Source organism: Podarcis melisellensis, assembly GCF_964234715.1.
Source record: "Podarcis melisellensis genome assembly, chromosome: W".
Classification (NCBI taxonomy): domain Eukaryota; kingdom Metazoa; phylum Chordata; class Lepidosauria; order Squamata; family Lacertidae; genus Podarcis; species Podarcis melisellensis.
This window is the reverse complement of record NC_138535.1, coordinates 31,708,729-31,729,942: the sequence shown is the minus strand read 5'-3', so window position 1 is coordinate 31,729,942 and position 21,214 is coordinate 31,708,729. Positions and strand designations below refer to the sequence as shown.

General features: G+C 48.1%; 1 long non-coding RNA gene across 1 annotated transcript in view; it reads left to right on the top strand.

The window, feature by feature from the left end:
* Positions 1-885: 885 nt before the first annotated feature.
* LOC309361330 overlaps positions 886-21,214 on the top strand; it is a 1,008,653-nt gene continuing 988,324 nt past the window's right edge. Inside the window, exon 1 of the long non-coding RNA XR_014164427.1 lies at positions 886-999. This is a non-coding gene — a long non-coding RNA (uncharacterized lncRNA). The remainder of the gene's footprint in view (positions 1,000-21,214) is intronic.

The window sequence follows — 21,214 nt, the reverse complement described above, 5'->3', positions numbered from 1 at the left end:
AAGGAAGATGGCAGCGAGAGGCAAGAGAGAGAGAGGCAAGAGAGAGAATGGCTGCCTGCCCTGTGCTTTTATCATTACCTGCACAGGTGAGGCCACACCCATCTCTGGTCACATGCGGAGGAAGTCCGCCCAGGAAGTTTACCTGCTTGCTGGACAGACATCCCTCCCCATGTTCTAACATGTACACTCTAGGAATGTTGTCATTGACTGCTCCTGTGTTTACATCCCACAAAATCTGGGTGCGAGGCTGCTCTGCCACCCAGCTCATCGGACTAAGTCCGCGGGTCCCTGCGGAGGAAAATGAGCTCAGCCGGAGACAGGAGCAAGCTGCAGAAGATCCAAGTTTATTGCGCAACAGGTTCAAGGCGAGATTGAACAGCGGGAAAGGGGTGACATGAACTTTTAAAACTTCCCTCCATGTCCCAGAATACAGTGCAAAATACATCACAGTTACATCATGAATACATTAAGAAGAGGTTGGGTTACACCGGATTAACATATGGAGGAGGGAGGGGGGAATATGCAGAGCTGGAGATATGCGCAGATAAGCACATCCTGAGTACCGGTGATGAGAAGACAATGGTCCATGTATGCATAGTCTGCCACCTGGCATTGCCCGGAGGAAAGGCTTGGCAGAGTGATTTGACAGGATTAGGGTCTTCCTGAGTACGTGACACCTCGCTTGAGGGATCTTGGAGGGCAGGGGAGGTGTCATGGAGTCCTGGAGAGACTGAGCCGATTGGCACCAAAAGCAAGAAAATCGGAGTTGTGGTTGATTTTATACGAATTTTTAAAGATTTTAGTCCATTTTATATTGATAATTGAGGTCGGAAACAAAATGGATACATTGTAGCAAGATTTGACACTTTTATGAGTTCACAAGTTTCGGTTCCATTGTTCTCCCAGCGGGGAGCCGTCAGCAGCTTGTCAAGAGGTTAAATGAGGCGTGCAGGAGCTCGCTGAGCTAGCTCTGCAAGGCGAATGCATGGTTCTGATTGGGTAGAACGCACCCATTGAAAGGATAGGGAATACAGCTTCATACGGTCGACCCATAGTAAAGATAGAGCGGGAGGGAAGGCATAAGATTTTGGGCTTATTTCGCCCGTAATAGCGGATCAGTGTAGGAAAGGGAAAAAGGCACTTTATTTATGGGGCTTGGGGTAGAGTGTGGTGCTTGTGCAACGGTGTGGGGGCTGAGGGGTCCACGTGGGGCTGGGTACCCTTGAGGTCATCGCCTCAGACCCTCTGGTGACCGGCGGAAGGGTGAAGAAAGGCATGCCCCCCTTCCGTATCAGTAGTTGTGTTTTCTACAGATCAGTTTCATTTGTTGTGAGACATTAGTGTTGCATGCAGTGTTGGGTTAGGAAGAACAGAGGGGGAAAGAGGGGGAGGGTGGGGCCGGGTGGCAATGCTTCTCTTCTACTTAGTGTACAGGGGAAACCTGGAAATTAGAATATCGTGGAAAAGTTCATTTATTCAAGTAATTCAACTTAAAAGGTGAAACTAATATATGAGATCGACTCATGACATGCAAAGCGAGATATGTCAAGCCTTTATTTGTTATGATTGTGATATTATGGCATACAGCTGATGAAAACCCCAAATTAACAATGTCAAAAAATTAGAATACGAAATGAAATCAGCAAAACAAGGATTTCAAATAGAGCAATATTTGACCTCTGTGAAGTAGAAGCATGCATATGTACTCACTACTTGGTTTGGGCCCTTTTTGCATCAATTACTGCCTCAATGTGGCGTGGCATGGATGCTGTCAGCCTGTGGCACTGCTGAGGTGTTATGGAAGACCAGGATGCTTCAACAGCAGCCTTCAGCTCTTCTGCATTGCTCGGTCTCATGTGTCTCATCTTTCTCTTGGCAATGCCCCATAGATTCTCTATGGGGTTCAGGTCAGGCGAGTCTTCTGGCCAATCAAGTAATCCCATGGGCATTGAACCAGGTTTTGGTACTTTTGGCAGTGTGGGCAGGTGCCAAGTCCTGCTGGAAAATGAAATCAGCATCCCCATAAAGCTCGTCTTTGGAAGGAAGCATGAAGTGCTCCAAAATCTCCTGGTGGACTGCTGCGTTGACCCTGGACTTAATGAAGCACAGTGGACCAACAGCAGCTGATGGCATGGCTCCCCAAATCAACACTTCACACTGAACTTCCAGCATCTGGCATTGTGTGCCTCCCCATTCTTCCTCCAGACTCTGGGTCCTTAGTTTCCAAATGAGATGCAAAAGTTGCTCTCATCAGAAAAGAGGACTTGGGACCACTGAGCAACAGACCAGTTCTTTTTTTTTCCCCCTTTAGCCCAGGCAAGATGCTTCTGACGTTGTTTCTTGTTCAGGAGCGGCTTGACAAGAAGAATATGACATTTGAAGCCCAGCTCCAGGATCCTTCTGTGTGTGGTGGCTCTTGATGCACTAACTCCAGCCTCAGTCCACTCCTTGTGAAAGTCCCCAACACGTTTGAATGGTCTTTTCCTGACAATCCTGTCCAGGCTGTGGTCATCCCTGCTGCTTGTGCAGCTTTTTCTTCCACACTTTCCCCTTCCGCATAACTTTCCATTCATGTGCTTCGATACAGCACTTTGGGAACATCCAACTTCTTCTGCAATTACCCTTTGAGGCTTTCCCTCCTTATGGAGGGTCTCAATGATGGCTTCCTGCACAACTGTCAGGTCAGCAGCCTTCCCCATGATTGTGCTTCCTACTGAACCCATTGCAGGTGTTATGGATTGAATAGCTACTGCACCTTTTCACAATATTCTAATTTTCTGGGATTGTTAATTTGAATTTTTTATCAGCTGTACCCCATATTCATCACAATTATAACAAATAAAGGCTTGACATATCTCACTTTGCATGTCATGAGTCTATCTCATATATTAGTTTCACCTTTTTTAAGTTGAATTACTGAAATAAATGAACTTTTCCACGATATTCTAATTTCCCGAGTTTCCCCTGTATGTGTGGGGTTTTGTGTCAGCATCACTTGTGTGGGTTCACTTACTATTCCCTTGTTGCATTTCCTTGGTGGTGAGAGAGGTTGGGGGTGACCTAGGGTGTGGTTGGTGGTCTTTGGTTGGCTGCAGGGAGATTTGTTTTTGTGTGTGAGTGGGAACCTAGGGTACAAATAACCAGAAACCTCATCAAACTATACCTCCACAACTACAACCCCTCGTGGCGACAAATCAACAAATACCCGAGGAGATGCAACAACACCAAATGCTCCTTTCCTTGTTGATACGATGTCCCGCAGCCAAAGTAGTGTGTGAAATGACACGGCTCTGCCTGCAACTGTTAGGCCACCCGTATTTGTGTTATGGCTATGCTGCAAAGACTCCCTGCCTTCTCTTACACACACACACACACCATTTTGGTTGTAGGCTTCTGTCTCAGGTTTTGAAATGTGTTGGGGAGGGGGCTTTACTGGGTTTTTTTCACCTTTATTATGCATTTTGTGTTTCTATATTGCAATTTTTATGTTGGAACCAGTGCTTTTTTCTATTAAAAAAAATGTTTGGGGTACTCTCATTTTGACTCAAGAAAATCACCATTTTATAGTCCAAATTGGGGAAAATAAATGCAGTACAGTAAATGGACAAAAGTGCAAAGATTCACAAAATGTTTCGGGGTGTGCGTACCCCTGCATCCCCCCAGAAAAAAAGCACTGGTTGTAACTGAGACCTGTGGGCATAGGGCGGTATAACAACAACAACAACAACAACGACAACAAGGTCTGCCCCTCTCCTTCTCTTCTAGGTTCAGGCGACTGAGGGACATGGCAGCCCGCAAGAAGAAGGGGACCCGCAAAGTCCCCAACAAGTCCGGGGTGGCGCCATCGGCAAATGGCTGATTCCCCTTAATCGGAGGGGACTGGCTCCGCGGAAACTGGGTCTTTACCGCTACGGCGCAGCGGGGACCCTCCAAAAATCACAGGCGGGCGAAGCCTGTGACCGTGGGACTCGGCGGGCACCTTTTGCGCCCCCCCCATCGGCGAAGGAGTTCAGTTCTGGGCTCCAGAGCGGAGCGGCGGAAGTGGCGCTGTGCTGTGAGTCGTCTGCTCCTTCCGTGGAGTGAAGCCGCGAAGCCGTTGCCGGAGAGCGCTGCCTTCTTCTTGGAACATTCGGACTTGAAAAGTAACTACCCGTGAGTAGGCTTATTGACTTAATTGGAGAAATTTAGAGAAATTTTGAGCAAATTGGCTGCCGAAACGGAAGGTATAAACAGGAAGTCTGCCTTCCGGACTTGTAAATAGATCAAAGCAAAGAGACTGTAAAGTGGAAGCCTTGAAACTTTAATAAGACTGTTTAAAAAGATGTTATCCTGTCATCAGAAGGTGGATTCCCCTCCAGTTTGCAGGAGTGGAGGGGAAAAAGATTTTAAGAACATTGTCTGCAAGAGAAGGGGAAAGGAAAGTTAACATCCGCTGCCAGTGTGGTGGCAGTGGTTAAGAGCGGTAGTCACGTAATCTGGGGAACCGGGTTCGCGTCTCCGCTCCTCCACATGCAACTGCTGGGTGACCTTGGGCCAGTCACACTTCTCTGAAGTCTCTCAGCCCCACTCACCTCACAGAGTGTTTGTTGTGGGGGAGGAAGGGAAAGGAGATTGTTAGCCGCTTTGAGACTCCTGAAGGGGAGTGAAAGGCGGGATATCAAATCCAAACTACTACTACTACTACTACTACTACTCTTCCTCTTCTTCTTCCTCTTCTTCTTCTTCTTCTTCTTCTTCTTCTTCTTCTTCTTCTTCTTCTTCTTCTTCTTCTTCCTCTTCTTCTTCCTCTTCTTCTTCCTCTTCCTCTTCCTCTTCCTCTTCCTCTTCCTCTTCCTCTTCCTCTTCCTCTTCCTCTTCCTCTTCTTCCTCTTCTTCCTCTTCTTCTTCTTCTTCTTCTTCTTCTTCTTCTTCTTCTTCTTCTTCTTCCTCTTCTTCCTCTTCCTCTTCCTCTTCCTCTTCCTCTTCCTCTTCCTCTTCCTCTTCCTCCTCCTCCTCCTCCTCCTCCTCCTCCTCCCTGGGAACGGCTTGCCCCCAGACAGGAAAAGCCGGCTAGTAGAGAGCTTCTTGGCAATTTGAGAACTTGAAAAGTGACTCTGTGAAAAGATACAGTGTACCTGGATTCTTCCCGAGTGTAAAGTAACATGGAACTGAAACTGTTTGTCTTTTAAGGGAGTTGGGGACTTTAAAGAGCTAAATTTGTTTCAAGAAAGTTGCAACTTTTTACTGTGTCCCCCTAGAGGAATACTGCTCTTGTTGCAACAACAAGGGATAGGAAATTTTCCATCCAAAACAATCTCTATCAGTCGTGGGAGCGACCTTGGACTCTCATGAGAGTGTTATGGCAAATGATAAAGGAAAAATAGAGTTGACACAGGAAAAGACAAGGTCTGGCAGACCATACCGAGTTGACACTACACATCAGCGTAGGGCTTCAACATCTGGAGCATCCGGTACTCTAGGGGTTCCACCTTCACAGGCTAAAGTTAAAGTTATGTCTGAAGACGTATTGGCACAGGCACTTGGAAAAATTAATGCATCTTTGGAAAATTTGGCTAAGCAAATAGCTGAGACAAATAAACAAGTGATTGAAGCATCTGCTAAAATTGATGTGAATACTACAAGTATAAATAATTTGGGGCAGAAGGTGAACTCTAATACACAGTCTATCGAAAAATTATTAGAAGAATCTGCCTCGACCCGAAAAGTAGCGGAGGAAGCAAGGGAAATTGCAACGGCTACTCAAGAGAAGATACCACCAGTATATAAAAAATTGGAGGACCATGACCTGACATTTTCTATGATTGAATTACGAGATAAAGAAAGGAATTTAAGAATCAGGGCGGTACCAGAAAGTGAGAAAGATAATTTGGCTGATTTTTTAACACAAGAATTTACAGATTTTTGGCAACAGGAACTAGAGAAAGAAGAATTTAAGATAGTGACTGCATTTAGACTTGGCAAAAGACAAAGGAAGAATAGAGTAAGAGATTGTTTGATCATCTTTCGAACAAAAGAGGAGAGAGATAAAATTTTGAATTTGCACTATCAAAGAGCTTTGGAAATTGAAGATTCAAGAGTGGAGATTTTTAAGGATATACCAAAGCAACTTTTGGACTTAAGAATAAGATATGGAGACCTAGTTGCCCTGCTGAGAAGAAACGGAATACCCTTTAGGTGGGAATTTCCTCAAGGCCTATCGTTTAAATATAAAGGAAGAAAAACAAGAATAAGAACAGTCGGGGATAAAGACCGATTTTTGAAAGACTACGGAGAAGATTTACAAAAAGAAGCAGAATCCGGAGAGGAGCCAGGAGCACTGGAAAAAGAAACAATTGACATAGCAAACTTATCTTTTGGATTGTACAGTCCAGGGAAAGAGACACCACCGACAGAACAAGAACAGCTACTTGGAGCAGTAGGAGGTAAAGTGAAATAACCCCAACACCATGGCTCTGCAACTTCTAAGTTGGAATTGTAACGGTTTGAATTCACCTCAAAAGAGAAAAAATGTTTTTCACATATTGAAAAAAGAACAATTGGATTTGATTTGTCTACAAGAAACACATGTAATGAGGCTACACAGGAAAATACTTATTAATAAGAGACTGGGACAAGAATTCATCTCATCTGACAAAGTTAAAAAGAGAGGAGTTGTGATATATGCAAAGGAGAGATTATCACCGAAATTAATTTTTAAAGATGAACAAGGAAGATTTCTAGCAATTGAAATACAAATACAAGGAGAGAAATTTTTGATTGTAGGAATTTATGCACCAAACGAGGGAAAATCTGACTTTTATAAGAAGTTGCATGTGATTTTGTTGGATTACTTGGACTGTAATATAATTCTGATGGGTGATATGAATGGAGTAGTATCTACAAATATGGACAAAGCACAAAAACAGGTAGTCACCAAAGATGGTAGACTACCAAAAACCTTTTTTGAATTGACTGACAATATGGACCTGATTGATATCTGGAGAACTAAGAACCCCCTGGCGAGAGAGGGAACCTTTTTCTCTGAAGCCAAGATGACATGTGTAATGGTTGTGAGGGGTTACTTGTGCGTAACCTTACTTCAGTTCAGTTAGTTTGCTTGCCCCAACCATGCCTAGGGTCGGAGCTCGCCCTCCGTGACCTGTTAGTCACTTGCAGAATCCGAGAGTGGGCGTCTCTTGAACCTCTTCAAGCATAGAAGCTGTTTGACCCCGAGTCTCCTCCTATGTTCTCTGCGCGGAACGCGTCTGCGCAAGTAAGGGGAAGGCAGGGGCGTCCCAGCGTTCTCTCCACTAGTGTCGGGGGAAGGGTCTTGGAGCCCTGTCACCAATTCCTCCATTTCCCTCTCTTCTCTATGGGTGTTACGCTGAAATCCTTCCCCCCTGCTCGTCCCCTCTCCGGCATCGCTGGGTGGCCCTGCCTCCGTTTCTCGCCCTGATGGCAGTTCCCTGACATCCACCTCCTCCCCAGGACCCCCTTCACCCCCGGCCTGACCCTGTGACGGGACCTTGTCCCCTTCTTCAGCCGACGATGCCGGGAACCCCTGAAAGGAGCTGCTGTCGTCGTCCGTGGACTCAAACCCCGCTTCCCACCTGCTCCAATTTCTCACAGGCGGGACTTCCCAATCTGACTCCTCCTCTCCTGACGATTCTCCTCCTTCCTCCTGGGAAGCCGGAAAACCCACGAAATCCTCCTCCTCCTCATCGGTGGTGGCAAATTGTTCCTCCCAGAATCTCTCCAGGGGTTTGGGCTTCCTCGGATACCTGTTGTGGAACTCTTCCACCAGATATCCATCATCTATTTCCCCTGCAGGCACCCACGTGTTTTCTGACTTGGGTTCCCCCTCCCAAGCCACTAGGTACTCCACCTACCGCCCTCGCCAGCGCGAATCCAGGATCTCCATTACCTCGTGGTGGCGTTCCCTCTCTTCCATTAGTGGGTGGGTGAGCCCTTCCCCTCCTGCCTCCCGGACCCTCCGCTCCCCTCTGTACGGTGAGAGCAGCGACCTATGAAATACCGGGTGGATCTTCATGCTGTCTGGCAACTTGAGCCGGAACACCACCGGGTTCACTTGGTGGGTCACCTCAAATGGTCCCAGCCGTTTTGGCCTCAGTTTCTTACACCCGCCCTTGAAGGGTAAGCCTTGTGTGGATAACCACACCCGGTCCCCCACGCTAATGGTCTCCCCTTCCCGGCGACGTTTGTCTGCTTGTCTCTTGTACACTTCCTTGGCCCTATCCAGGTTCATCTTAAGCTGCTGGTGCAGAGCTTCCATTTCTTCCACAAACTGCTCTGTGGCGGGCACGCTCCACCCTTCCTCCCCTCTCCCAGGAAAAGCCCTGGGGTGCAACCCATAATTAGCCATGAACGGGCTCATCCCCGTGGACACATGCTCAGCGTTGTTATACGCAAACTCTGCTAGTGCTAGCTTCTCTACCCAATTGTTCTGTCTCTCGTTGACGTAGCAGCGTAGATATTGCTGTAAAATGCTGTTCGCCCTCTCTGCTTGCCCGTTGGTCTCCGGGTGTCTAGCCGTCGAGAATCCCACTTCCACCTGCAATAAGCTCATGAGTTTCCTCCAGAACCTCGAGGTAAATTGTTTCCCCCGGTCGGAGATAACCCTCGACAGAGCCCCATGCAACCTGAAGATGTGATCCACAAACAACCGGGCAGTTTCCTCGGCCGTTACTGCATGTGAGCACGCTATAAAATGGCACATTTTGGTTATCAGATCTACTACTACCATGACTGCTGTCTTCCCTCTAGATTTAGGTAAATCGGTCATGAAATCGATAGACACCTCCCCCCATGGTCTTCCCGGTGTGGGTAAGGGCTCCAGTAACCCTGCCGGGGCCGCCCTCTCTCCCTTGGCCCGTTGGCAGCGGTCACACCCCCGTACATACTCTCGTACATCTTCCCTCACCCTTGGCCACCAGAATTGCCTCGTAACCAGTAACATGGTTTTGTGTTGCCCAAAGTGCCCCGCTGTTGGGTTGTCATGAAGCTGTCTGAGAACCCTTTCTCGCAGGGCTTCCCCGGGCACATACATTGCTCCCCTGTAATACAGCAGTCCTTCCCTCTCCTCAAAGCCTCCCTGATCTCCCCCCGTTCCCCTGAGTTCCCTGATTCTGGTTTGGGCGAATTCGTCCTGGCGAATCAGCTCGGTTAGTTCTCGTTTCCCAACCAACGCTCCCCCACAAACCCATCGTTCCTCAGGGAACACGTGTTGAGCTTCCGGCGGTCCTTCTCCTTCCGTATACTCGGGCTTCCGTGAAAGCGCGTCTGCCCTCACGTACTTGATCTCAAAGTTGAACTTGGAGAACTCCTTTGCCCATCGAATCTGTCTCTGGTTGAGCACTCGAGCTGTCACCAAAGATGGTAGACTACCAAAAACCTTTTTTGAATTGACTGACAATATGGACCTGATTGATATCTGGAGAACTAAGAACCCCCTGGCGAGAGAGGGAACCTTTTTCTCTGAAGCCAAGATGACATGTGTAATGGTTGTGAGGGGTTACTTGTGCGTAACCTTACTTCAGTTCAGTTAGTTTGCTTGCCCCAACCATGCCTAGGGTCGGAGCTCGCCCTCCGTGACCTGTTAGTCACTTGCAGAATCCGAGAGTGGGTGTCTCTTGAACCTCTTCAAGCATAGAAGCTGTTTGACCCCGAGTCTCCTCCTATGTTCTCTGCGCGGAACGCGTCTGCGCAAGTAAGGGGAAGGCAGGGGCGTCCCAGCGTTCTCTCCACTAGTGTCGGGGGAAGGGTCTTGGAGCCCTGTCACCAATTCCTCCATCTCCCTCTCTTCTCTATGGGTGTTACGCTGAAATCCTTCCCCCCTGCTCGTCCCCTCTCCGGCATCGCTGGGTGGCCCTGCCTCCGTTTCTCGCCCTGATGGCAGTTCCCTGACAACATGGACTAGAATTGACCAAATATGGATTACTAGAGGAATGGCACCAAAAATAAAGAAAGTGGAAATCTGCCCGAAAACTTGCTCCAACCATAACGCTGTAAAGATGGAGATGAAGCAAATAACAACCGGTTCCTTCAGATAGAGGATGAATGATACCTTATTTAGAGATGAAGAAGTATATAAAAAGGCCCAAAAAACTTTGAGAGATTATTTTGAAATAAATTTGACTACGAATGTTGAAAAAAGAGTAATTTGGGACGCAAGTAAAGCTGTGATGAGAGGGTTCTTGATACAACAAAATGCAATAAAGAAGAGAAGCCAAAATGAGAAAAAAGATAAAATTTTGGAGAAAATAAAAGAAGGAGAGAAAAAACTGAGAGCAAAGCCAAAGTCGCAGGAGATCCTGAGAGAAATAAAACTATACCAAGTCCAATATATGGAACTGATGAATCAGGAAATAGAATGGAAAATTAAACAAATGAGACAAAAAACATTTGAATCAGCGAACAAATGTGGGAAATTACTGGCTTGGCAATTGAAAAAAAGTCAAAAATTGAATACTATTACAAATTTGGAAGTAGAAGGGAAAAATATATATAATCCAATTGAGATTAGAAATTGCTTCCAGAAGTATTTTAAACAATTATATTCACAAGGGCCACAGAAAGAAATGGACATAGACCGATTTTTGAAGATAAATGGATTACAAAAAAATCTCTCAAGAAAGTAAATTAATGCTGAACTGTAAAATATCTGATCATGAGGTAGAAGGTGCCATCCAAAATATGCAACTAGGCAAATCTCCAGGACCGGATGGGCTGACTTCCAGATATTATAGATCTTTGAAGGAGTGGCTATTCCAACCTTTGAAGGAAGTCTGCAATGAAATTTTGGAAGGGAAAAGGGCGCCAGAGTCGTGGAAAGAGGCCTATATTACACTTATACCGAAAACAGAGACTGAAAAGACTCAACTTAAGAACTACCGTCCCATATCGTTATTAAATGTGGATTACAAAATTTTTGCTGACATTTTGACCAAGAGATTGAAAAAAGTATTGATGGAAGAGATCCACAAGGACCAAGCGGGCTTTCTCCCGGGAAGACATTTGTCTGGCAATTTGAGGAACATAATTGACATTCTGGAAAAGTTAGAAGTGAATATAAACACTAAAGCAGTTCTGATATTTGTGGACGCGGAGAAAGCTTTTGACAACATCTCTTGGAGCTTCATGAAAAAGAACCTACAGGGTATGGGGGTAGGTCAAGGTTTTGAAAATGGTATAGGTGCAATATACTCTGAACAAAAGGCTAAATTAATTGTAAATAACGTGGTTACGGAAGAATTTTAGATAGAAAAAGGGACACGACAGGGGTGGCCAATTTCCCCATTGCTTTTTATATCGGTCCTGGAGGTCCTGTTGAACATGATTAGAAGGGACCAGTTGGTTAAATGTATACAGGTTGGAGCCAAACAGTACAAATTGAGGGCATTTGCAGATGACTTAGTTTTGACGTTACAGGAGCCAGAATCTAGTACTAAAAGGGTTTTAGAATTAATTCAAGAGTTTGGTCAGGTGGCAGGATTTAAACTGAACAAGTTAAAAACTAAGGTTTTAGAGAAAAACTTAACATTGACTGAAAAAGAGAGGTTTCAGAATGAAACAGGTTTAATTGTGGTTAAGAAAGTGAAATACCTGGGGATTAATATGACAGCAAAAAATGGGAATTTGTTTAAAGATAACTATAAAATATGCTGGACAGAAGTGAAAAAAGATTTAGAAATTTGGTCAAATTTGAAGCTTTCCTTGTTGGGTCGAATTGCAGCTATAAAGATGAATGTATTGCCTAGAATGTTGTTTTTGTTTCAAACATTGCAAATTGTGGACAAGATGGACTGTTTCAAGAAGTGGCAGAAAGACATTTCTAGATTTGTCTGGCAGGGCAAGAAGCCCAGAATAAAATTTAAGATATTAACTGATGTAAAGGAAAGGGGTGGATTTGCCCTGCCAGACTTTAAACTTTACTATGAATCAGCAGCATTCTGCTGGTTGAAAGACTGGCTGCTTCTTGAGAACACAGACATTTTGGACTTAAAAGGTTTTAACAACGTTTTTGGGTGGCATGCATATTTGTGGTATGACAAGGTTAAAGCGCATAAAGCATTTAAAAATCATATTGTCAGGAAAGCATTGTTTAATGTCTGGATTAGATATAAGGATCTATTGGAAAATAAAACCCCAAGGTGGTTGTCACCAATGGAAGCGAAAGCTCAGAAAAAGCTTAATATGGAGGCCAAATGGCCGAAATATTGGGAAATTTTGGAACAAGAAGGAGATAGACTGAAACTGCAGAGTTATGAGAAATTAAAAAACAAAGTGCGAGATTGGCTTCATTATTATCAGATAATGGAGGCATATAATTTGGACAAGAAAATTGGCTTCCAGGTGGAAAAAATCAAAATTAGAAACAGAACTGTTAGTACCTGTCAGGGAACTGCCATCGGAGAGTCAGGTGGTGGAAGGGCTCAAGGAGGCTAGGAGACCTTCGGATGCGGAGGAAGGAACCAGTAGGGGGAGAGGGAGAGTTCCTGCAGAAACTCAATCGGAGGAATGGCTCCAAGATGTTTCCAGTGAGAACAGCGGGGAGGGCTCAGGACCTCCGCTGGGGACGCCCACTCCGCGGAGGAAACTGTCACGCAGAGAATCCAGAAGGAGAGTTTCCGTCAAGGAACTCTTATGTTGGCGTTAATTCCGGAAGCGCCCACTGACGGATTCTGCCAGCGATTGAAGTAGCCATGCACCCATGGCTCCGCGGACTGGGAAAGTTTAGGAACTGATGGTAAAGCTTGGAGGGCTTAAACGCTTACGCACGAGCAGCCCCCTTTCCCCATTACAGTACATAAAACTAAGATTTTGTCAAAGATGTATAATTTGCTGTTGAAATGGAACACTCAGGATGAAACTGTGAAATCTGCTATGATTAAATGGGCACAAGATGTTGGACATAACATTATGTTTGCAGACTGGGAACAGTTATGGACCACAGGTATGAAGTTTACGGCATGTAATGCCTTAAGAGAGAATATTATGAAAATGATTTACAGGTGGTACATAACACCAGTCAAGCTTGCAAAAATTTATCATTTGCCCGATAATAAATGTTGGAAATGCAAAGAAAATGAAGGTACATTCTTTCACCTTTGGTGGACGTGCCCAAGGATTAAGGCTTTCTGGGAGATGATCTATAATGAAATGAAAAAGGTATTTAAATATACCTTCCTGAAGAAACCAGAGGCCTTTCTCCTGGGCATGGGCGGCCAATCGGTGCCAAAGAAGGATAGAACTTTTTTTATGTATGCTACAACAGCAGCAAGAATACTTATTGCAAAGTAATAATAATATAATAATAATAATTTATTATTTATACCCCGCCCATCTGGCTGGGCCCCCCCAGCCACTCTGGGCGGCTTCCATAGAAACCAGGAAACACTAAAATATCATACATTAAAAACTTCCCTGAACAGGGCTGCCTTAAGATGTTTTCTGAATGTCAAGTAGTTGTTTATCGTTTTGACATCTGCTGGGAGGGCGTTCCACAGGGCGGGCGCCACTACCGAAAAGGCCCTCTGCCTGGTTCCCTGTAGCTTTGCTTCTCGCAATGAGGGAACCGCCAGAAGGCCCTCGGCACTGGACCTCAGCGTCCGGGCAGAACGATGGGGGTGGAGACGCTCCTTCAGGTATACTGGGCCGAGGCCGTTTAGGGCTTTAAAGGTCAACACCAACACTTTGAATTGTGCTCGGAAACGTACTGGGAGCCAATGTAGGTCTTTCAAGACCGGTGTTATGTGGTCTTGGCGGCCGCCCCCAGTCACCAGTCTAGCTGCCGCATTCTGGATTAGCTGTAGTTTCCGAGTCACCTTCAAAGGTAGCCCCACGTAGAGCGCATTGCAGTAGTCCAAGCGGGAGATAACCAGAGCCTGCACTACTCTGGCGAGACAGTCTGCGGGCAGGTAGGGTCTCAGCCTGCGTACCAGGTGGAGTTGGTAGACAGCTGCCCTGGATACAGAATTGACCTGTGCCTCCATGGACAGCTGTGAGTCCAAAATGACTCCCAGGCTACGCACCTGGTCCTTCAGGGGCACAGTTACCCTATTCAGGACCAGGGAGTCCTCCACACCAGCCCGCCCCCTGTCCCCCAAAAACAGTACTTCTGTCTTGTCAGGATTCAGCCTCAATCCATTAGCCACCATCCATCCTCCAACCGCCTCCAGGCACTCACACAGGACCTTCACCGCCTTCACTGGTTCTGATTTGAAAGAGAGGTAGAGCTGGGTATCATCTGCATATTGATGGACACCCAGTCCAAACCCCCTGATGATCTCTCCCAGCGGCTTCATATAGATGTTAAAAAGCATGGGGGAGAGGACGGAACCCTGAGGTACCCCACAAGTGAGGGCCCAAGGGTCTGAACACTCATCCCCCACCACCACTTTCTGAACACGGCCCAGGAGGAAGGAGCGAAACCACTGTATAACAGTGCCCCCAGCTCCCAGCCCCTCTAGACGGTCCAGAAGGATGTTATGGTCGATTGTATCAAAGGCCGCTGAGAGATCCAGCAGAACTAGGAAACAACTCTCACCTTTGTCCCTAGCTCGCCGGAGATCATCAACCAGTGCGACCAAGGCAGTTTCGGTCCCATGATGAGGCCTGAACCCCGATTGGAAGGGATCCAAATGGTCCGCATCCTCCAGGCGTGCCTGGAGTTGTTCAGCAACCACACGCTCAATCACCTTGCCCAAGAATGGAAGATTTGAGACTGGGCGATAGTTGGCCATACTGGCCGGGTCTAAAGATGGTTTTTTAAGAAGCGGTTTAACGACCGCCTCTTTCAGCGGATCTGGGAATGTTCCCTCACAGAGGGAAGCATTCACCACCCCGCAGAGCCCATCGCCCAGCCCTTCCCGGCTTGCTTTTATTAGCCAGGATGGGCAAGGATCAAGGAGACAGGTGGTTGGTTTCACGCGTCCAAGCAGCCTGTCCACATCCTCGGGGGTAACGGATTGAAACTGATTCCATGCAACTTGACCAGACAGGGCTCTAGCACTCTCCCGCCCCAGCCCTGCTCCCACGGTGGTGTCTAGCTCCTTCCGAATATGAGTGATTTTATCTGCAAAAAACTTTGCAAAATCGTTGCAGGAGATCTTGGGGTCTTTACAAGGCCCCGGTGGTAAAGGTGGTTCCGTTAAATTGCGGACCACCTCAAAGAGTCTCCTGCTACTATTTTCTGCAGATGCAATAGAGGCGGTGAAGAAAGTCTATCGCCACTTGGTAGGCTCGACGTTGAGCTCTAACCTGTGTCCGGTCAGATTTGGAGTGAGTTTTCTGCCACCGACGCTCTAGCCGTCTCAGCGATTGTTTCATCGCCCTCAGCTCCGAAGAAAACCACGGGGCTGTCCGGGCTCCATGCAATCGGAGAGGGCGCTTCGGAGCCAGACAGTCAATAGCCCTGGTTAACTCCGCATTCCAGCGGGCCACCAGGGAATCAGCTGAAAGGCCATCAACATGGGATAAAGCATCCCCTACCACTCTCTGGAAACCATTTGGATCCATTAAGTGGCGGGGGCGGACCATCCGAATTGGTCCCACCTCCCTGCAGAGGGGAAGGGTCGCGGAGAAGTCCAGTTGCACCAGGAAGTGATCTGACCATGGCACTTCTTTGGTTTCACTTTTACTTAGTGTCAGATCACCCACGTCACTAGAGGTGAATACCAGGTCTAAGGCATGTCCATGACTATGAGTTGGGCCCAACTTATTCAGGGACAGCCCCATGGAGGCCATGCTTTCCACGAAGTCCCGAGCGGCCCCTTGTAAGGTCGTGTCGGCATGGATGTTAAAATCTCCTAGGACAACCAAGCTAGGTGTCTCCAGGAGAACATCTGCCACGACCTGAAGCAGCTCGGACAGGGAATCCTTGGTGCAGCGGGGAGGTCGGTACACCAAAAGGAATCCTGTACTGCCCCTATTGCCCAACTTCCAGAACATGCACTCAGAAAACTGGGTCTTCCCAGTAGGACGCCTGATGCAAACTAGTGACTTCCTAAAAATCACTGCAACCCCCCCTCCCCGCCCACATGACCTGGGTTGCTGTGCGTAAGAGAAACCCAGTGGGCAAGCGGCAGCAAGGACAGGCCCATCTGCTTCCTCCAACCAGGTCTCTGTCACACATGCCAGGTCAAATCCTCCATCCACAATCAGGTCGTGGATGGCAGTGGTTTTATTCATCATTGACCTGGCATTACACAGCAACACCTTCAGGTCATGTGGGTTTCCCCTGTTGATTCCAGTATCCATCCGGTCAAGGCCAGACCCGGAGGCAGGGATAGTCTTCAAACAGCGACTAAACCTGCCTCCTCGGTAATGACATGGTCTGGTCTTAGCGTAACTCCGCCTCCTGCCCATGATCACCGAGATCGGATGTCCCAGTGCTTCCGCCCCTGTGGAACTTGTCCCAGCCATCGTGTTGGCTGGGGCCCCACTCCCAGGCAGCCCTGATCCCGCCCCTTAAAAACAAAATACAAACTATACAGAACCAATAAAACAACAGAAAACAAAACAGAACAATAATACTAAAATTAATCCCCAACCAAATATCCATCCCACCCACCCACCCCAACAGAAGAAAAAAGGAAAAAGAGAAATACAAATTTAAATTGCCACCGACTGCTTGAGGACATTTTAAAACACATTAACCACTTGGAATAAGGGCCTTGGCCGCGCCCCCTGGGCCAGTTGGAAAAAGCCCTGGAAGGGAGCAGGCCCTGCAGTCCTCACCCAGCCGATGGTCCGAGGCTTCCCAGCAGCAGGAGTCCCTTTATAGCTGGGAGAGAGGGCTTGGGCCACGCCCCCTGGGCCAGTTGGAAAAGGCCCTGGAAGGGAGCAGGCCCTGCAGTCCTCACCCAGCCGATGGTCCGAGGCTTCCCAGCAGCAGGAGTCCCTTTATAGCTGGGAGAGAGGGCTTGGGCCACGCCCCCTGGGCCAGTTGGAAAAGGCCCTGGAAGGGAGCAGGCCCTGCAGTCCTCACCCAGCCGATGGTCCGAGGCTTCCCAGCAGCAGGAGTCCCTTTATAGCTGGGAGAGAGGGCTTGGGCCACGCCCCCTGGGCCAGTTGGAAAAGGCCCTGGAAGGGAGCAGGCCCTGCAGTCCTCACCCAGCCGATGGTCCCTGGAAGACACAAGATCTACCCACCCGGGAAGAATGGCAGATGAAGATGATGGAGTACATGGAACTGGTGGAAATGACTGGAAGAATCTGAGACCAGGGAGAAGAGTTGGTGGAAGAAGATTGGAAGAAATTTATTTACAGAAACATTGTAAAATTAAGGAATGTTAGAAGGATGTTGGAATGAAGTTATGTGGTTTTAGCAGAAATGTTATAAAGAAATAAGTAAAAATAGATGGTTAATTGGTGAGTGTCAGGGAACTGCCATCGGAGCCAGAGGCCGGCAGAGACGGAGCAAGCAGCTGGAGTGCAAAGTCTGGTAGAGAGGAACCGAGACTTGGAACAGCATGTAGCTCTCCTGACGGCGCGGCTGGACGAAAGACGGACTCAGGATGCACAGGTCAAACCCACCCCCATCGCAAGGAAGGTACCGGGACTGGTACACAAGTTTGGGGGGAAACCCCAGGACTACAATGCGTTCCGAACGGAAATAGAGTATGCTTTGGAACTGCAGCATAATGACTTTGCTGATGATGGGGAGAGGGTAGTCTACATTGTGGGGCATCTGGAGGATGGGGCGCGGAAATGGATCAGGCCCCTAATGGCGACGCAAAATGATGCCTTGAAGGACCTTAAGAAATTCTTCCAGGCAATGAATGCGATGTATTCCAGTGAAGTGGAGCAAAGTGTGACTTGGCGGGAACTGGTGGGGTGCAAGCAGGGGAGCCAGTCTCTTAGAGACTACTGGTTGCGCTTTGCGATGTTGATCCACCGGCTCGGCTGGAATCTGGACTCTGAACCAATTCAAATGTTGTTTGAGGAGGGGTTGTCCCCAACCGTGAAGGACGAGTTGTCCCGCGCGCCCCGCCCACAGTCGATGGATCAGCTGACCAAGGCTGTGCTTGCGATAGGAGTATGGCAGGAAGCGCGGGCTCAGGAGAAACTCGAAGTGAGAGGGGAACGTTGCCATGACTACCGCATTCCTGAAATACCGAGACAGCTTTCCCAGGTGGCTGAGCCAATGGAAAAGTGAGAGACTAAAAGGGAAAGTGAGAGACTGGTTGCATTACTATCAGATAATGGAAGCTTTTAAACTTGACAGGAAAGTTGGCTTCCAGGTGGAAAAATCAAAACTAGAAACTGAATTGTTAGAATCTAGTACTAAGAACCTATCAAAAATGTATAACTTGCTGTTGAAATGGAATACACAAGATGAAATGGTTAAATCTGCAATGATTAAATGGGCACAGGATATTGGTCATGACATAATGTTTGTTGACTGGGAAAAGTTATGGACCACCGGGATTAAATTTACGGCATGTAGTGCCTTGAGAGAAAATATTATGAAAATGATTTATAGGTGGTACATGACCCCAGTCAAGCTTGCAAAAATCTATCATTCGCCCGAGAATAAATGTTGGAAGTGTAAAGAAAGGGAAGGAACATTCTTTCACCTTTGGTGGACGTGCCCAAGGATTAAGGCTTTCTGGGAACTGATCTATAATGAACTGAAAAAGGTACTTAGGTACACTTTCCCTAAGAAACCAGAGGCCTTTCTCCTGGGCATAGTCGGCCAATCGGTTGTAAAGAAGGATAGAACCTTTTCATGTATGCTACAACAGCAGCAAGAATTCTCATAGCAAAGTACTGGAAGACACAAGATTTACCCACCGTGGAAGAATGGCAGATGAAAGAGATGGACTACATGGGCCTGGCAGAGATGACGAGCAGAATCCGAGACCAGGGAAGAGCGACGGCGGAAGAAGATTGGAAAAAATTCAAAGACTATTTAAATAAATATTCAAAAATTAGTGAATGTTAGATTGATGTTGAATGAGAAAAAATAGGGGTTAATAGCGATAATGGTTAAGTGAAAGAAATTGAATGTTTTTATAACTAACTTGAAAATAAGGGAGGGATTTGTTAATTAATTAATTCGACACGAGAATGCAGAAAGGGGAGGTATGAGGAAGTCGGGAGAGTAAGGAACATGAAATTAAGAGTCTGAAATTATACGTGTTTGTCACGGCCACCCAGGACGGGTCCCAGCTCACAAGAGACCTCACTCCGTTGCAGTTTATTTACAGGAAAAGTTTATTGAAGATTTCTGCTTCTCGTACAGTTCAGCACCGTGGCCGTACGTCTGTCACGTTAGACCGCTGAAGTCCCCTCTGACTCCTCCCCTCTTCCACACCAACTTAATAGCCTGGCTCTAGACCACCTCTTCCTCTCCTTTCTTTTCCGCAGGGTCTTCCTGCCCCCCTGGGTTCCCTCTCTCCGTGACTCGCCTGAGGCTGAATCCTCTGCCGCCTCTTCCCCCCTCCTTCTGGCTTTAGGGCCGGGCTCCTCCCCTGAGCTCTCTCCACTTCCGCGCGCCTCTACGTTTGAACTTGGCGCGCGTACGTTGCTGCTGACCTTTCTTTCGACCGCTACACCACCCCTTGTTCTGCTCTCCACCCTTTCCGGCTGAACACCTTGCTCCAACCCCCTTTCTCTGTTCTCTCCTAATCCTGCTCCCTCCGAGAGGCTGACGACTCCACCCCCTTTACTCCGTTCCGGCTGAGACGCCTCTTGCTGCGTCTGTCTTCCACTGGGCTCCTCTCCGCTTCTCCCTTCTCCTCCCTTTTGCTTGATTAAGGTAACCCCCTTTTGAGAATCCTCTGACTCGCTGCTCAGACTCGTGGATTCCCTCAGAATTCCGTCATCTTCTTCCTCATCCTTCTGCCCCTCCTCCCACTCGCTCTCCGTCTCCTCTGTCATCTCCTCCTCTCTCCCAGAAACCCTGACATCCATCCCCCCCTCGAAGCCCCCCCTTCCCCCCTCCCGCTCGCCGGGTGCAGGTTGAGGAAAACGTGGTTCTTCCGGGGTCGGTTCAGGATACAAGTTGTCCACTTCAACGTTCTCCTCTGTCATCTCCGTATATGTGTGTTCGAACTCGGGTTCCCCACCCACAGACCTCACAGTCTCTTCCTCCATCACTGCTTCTCCTGGCGCTGCCTGCCAAGGACCTACCATCCATCTCTGACTCCATGCCTCCCTTGGCTGATCCACCCACCAACAAGGGCCTGTCTCCTCCCCCCCCAGTCTCGGATCCCTGGTCGGGCTTGTTTCGGGCGTATGGCCCTCGGGTGAGGAGAAACCCTCGAACGTGCTGTCTGACAAAGTGGGCGTGAAAAGCCAATCATCAAAATACTCCTCGGGCATGGGCTTGTGCGGAAAAAGTGCATGGAACTCCTCCTTCAACAGGGGTTCGTCCAACGCGTAACCCGGCACCCAGCTATTGGCAGAGGCCGGAGTGCCTTCCCTGGCTAGAAAATATTCAACTCCCTCCTCCCCCCATCTCGAGTCCAGTATCTCTGTGACCTCGTTAAGAGGTTCTGGTCTTGGCGATTCCCCCCCCTCAGGCGCCCTCCTACGTGGCTCTGGGAGTGCTCCTGACTCTTGAAACCTGTGTGGGGTTTTGTAGGGAGTGAGCACCGACCTATGAAAGACCGGGTGCACCCTGGAACCCTCCGGAAGGGCTAGACGAAAAGCCACCGGATTGATCTTAGCCTCAACTTGATATGGCCCTAGCTGCCTGTGTCCTAACTTCTTCTTGGCCAATGACCTGGCCGGCATCGCGTGGGCTGCTAACCACACCCAGTCCCCAATCTGGATGTCCTCTCCCGCCCTCCTGTGCTTATCGGCCTGCACCTTATACGCCTGTTTTGCCAGCTCCAAATGTCTCCGCAGCTCCTCGTGCACCTCTTGCAACTCCGCTGCAAACTGGTCGGCATCTTGAGGCCCCCCCCCTCCTGGTGCCGCAAATCTCGGGAAGGTTCTGGGATGACGGCCATTGTTCGCGAAGAAAGGCGTCACCCCGGTGGATGCGTGTTTCGTGTTGTTGTAGGCGAATTCAGCCATCGGCAGATAGTCCACCCACGCCGCAGGTCGCTGGTTGGCGTAGCACCGCAGGTACTGCTGCATGATCGCGTTGACCCTCTCCGCTTGACCGTTGGTTTGTGGATGTCTCGCCGATGTCAGGTTGATTTTGACGTGCAAGATGCCCAGAAGCTTTCGCCAGAAAGTGGAAACAAACTGGCGCCCCCTGT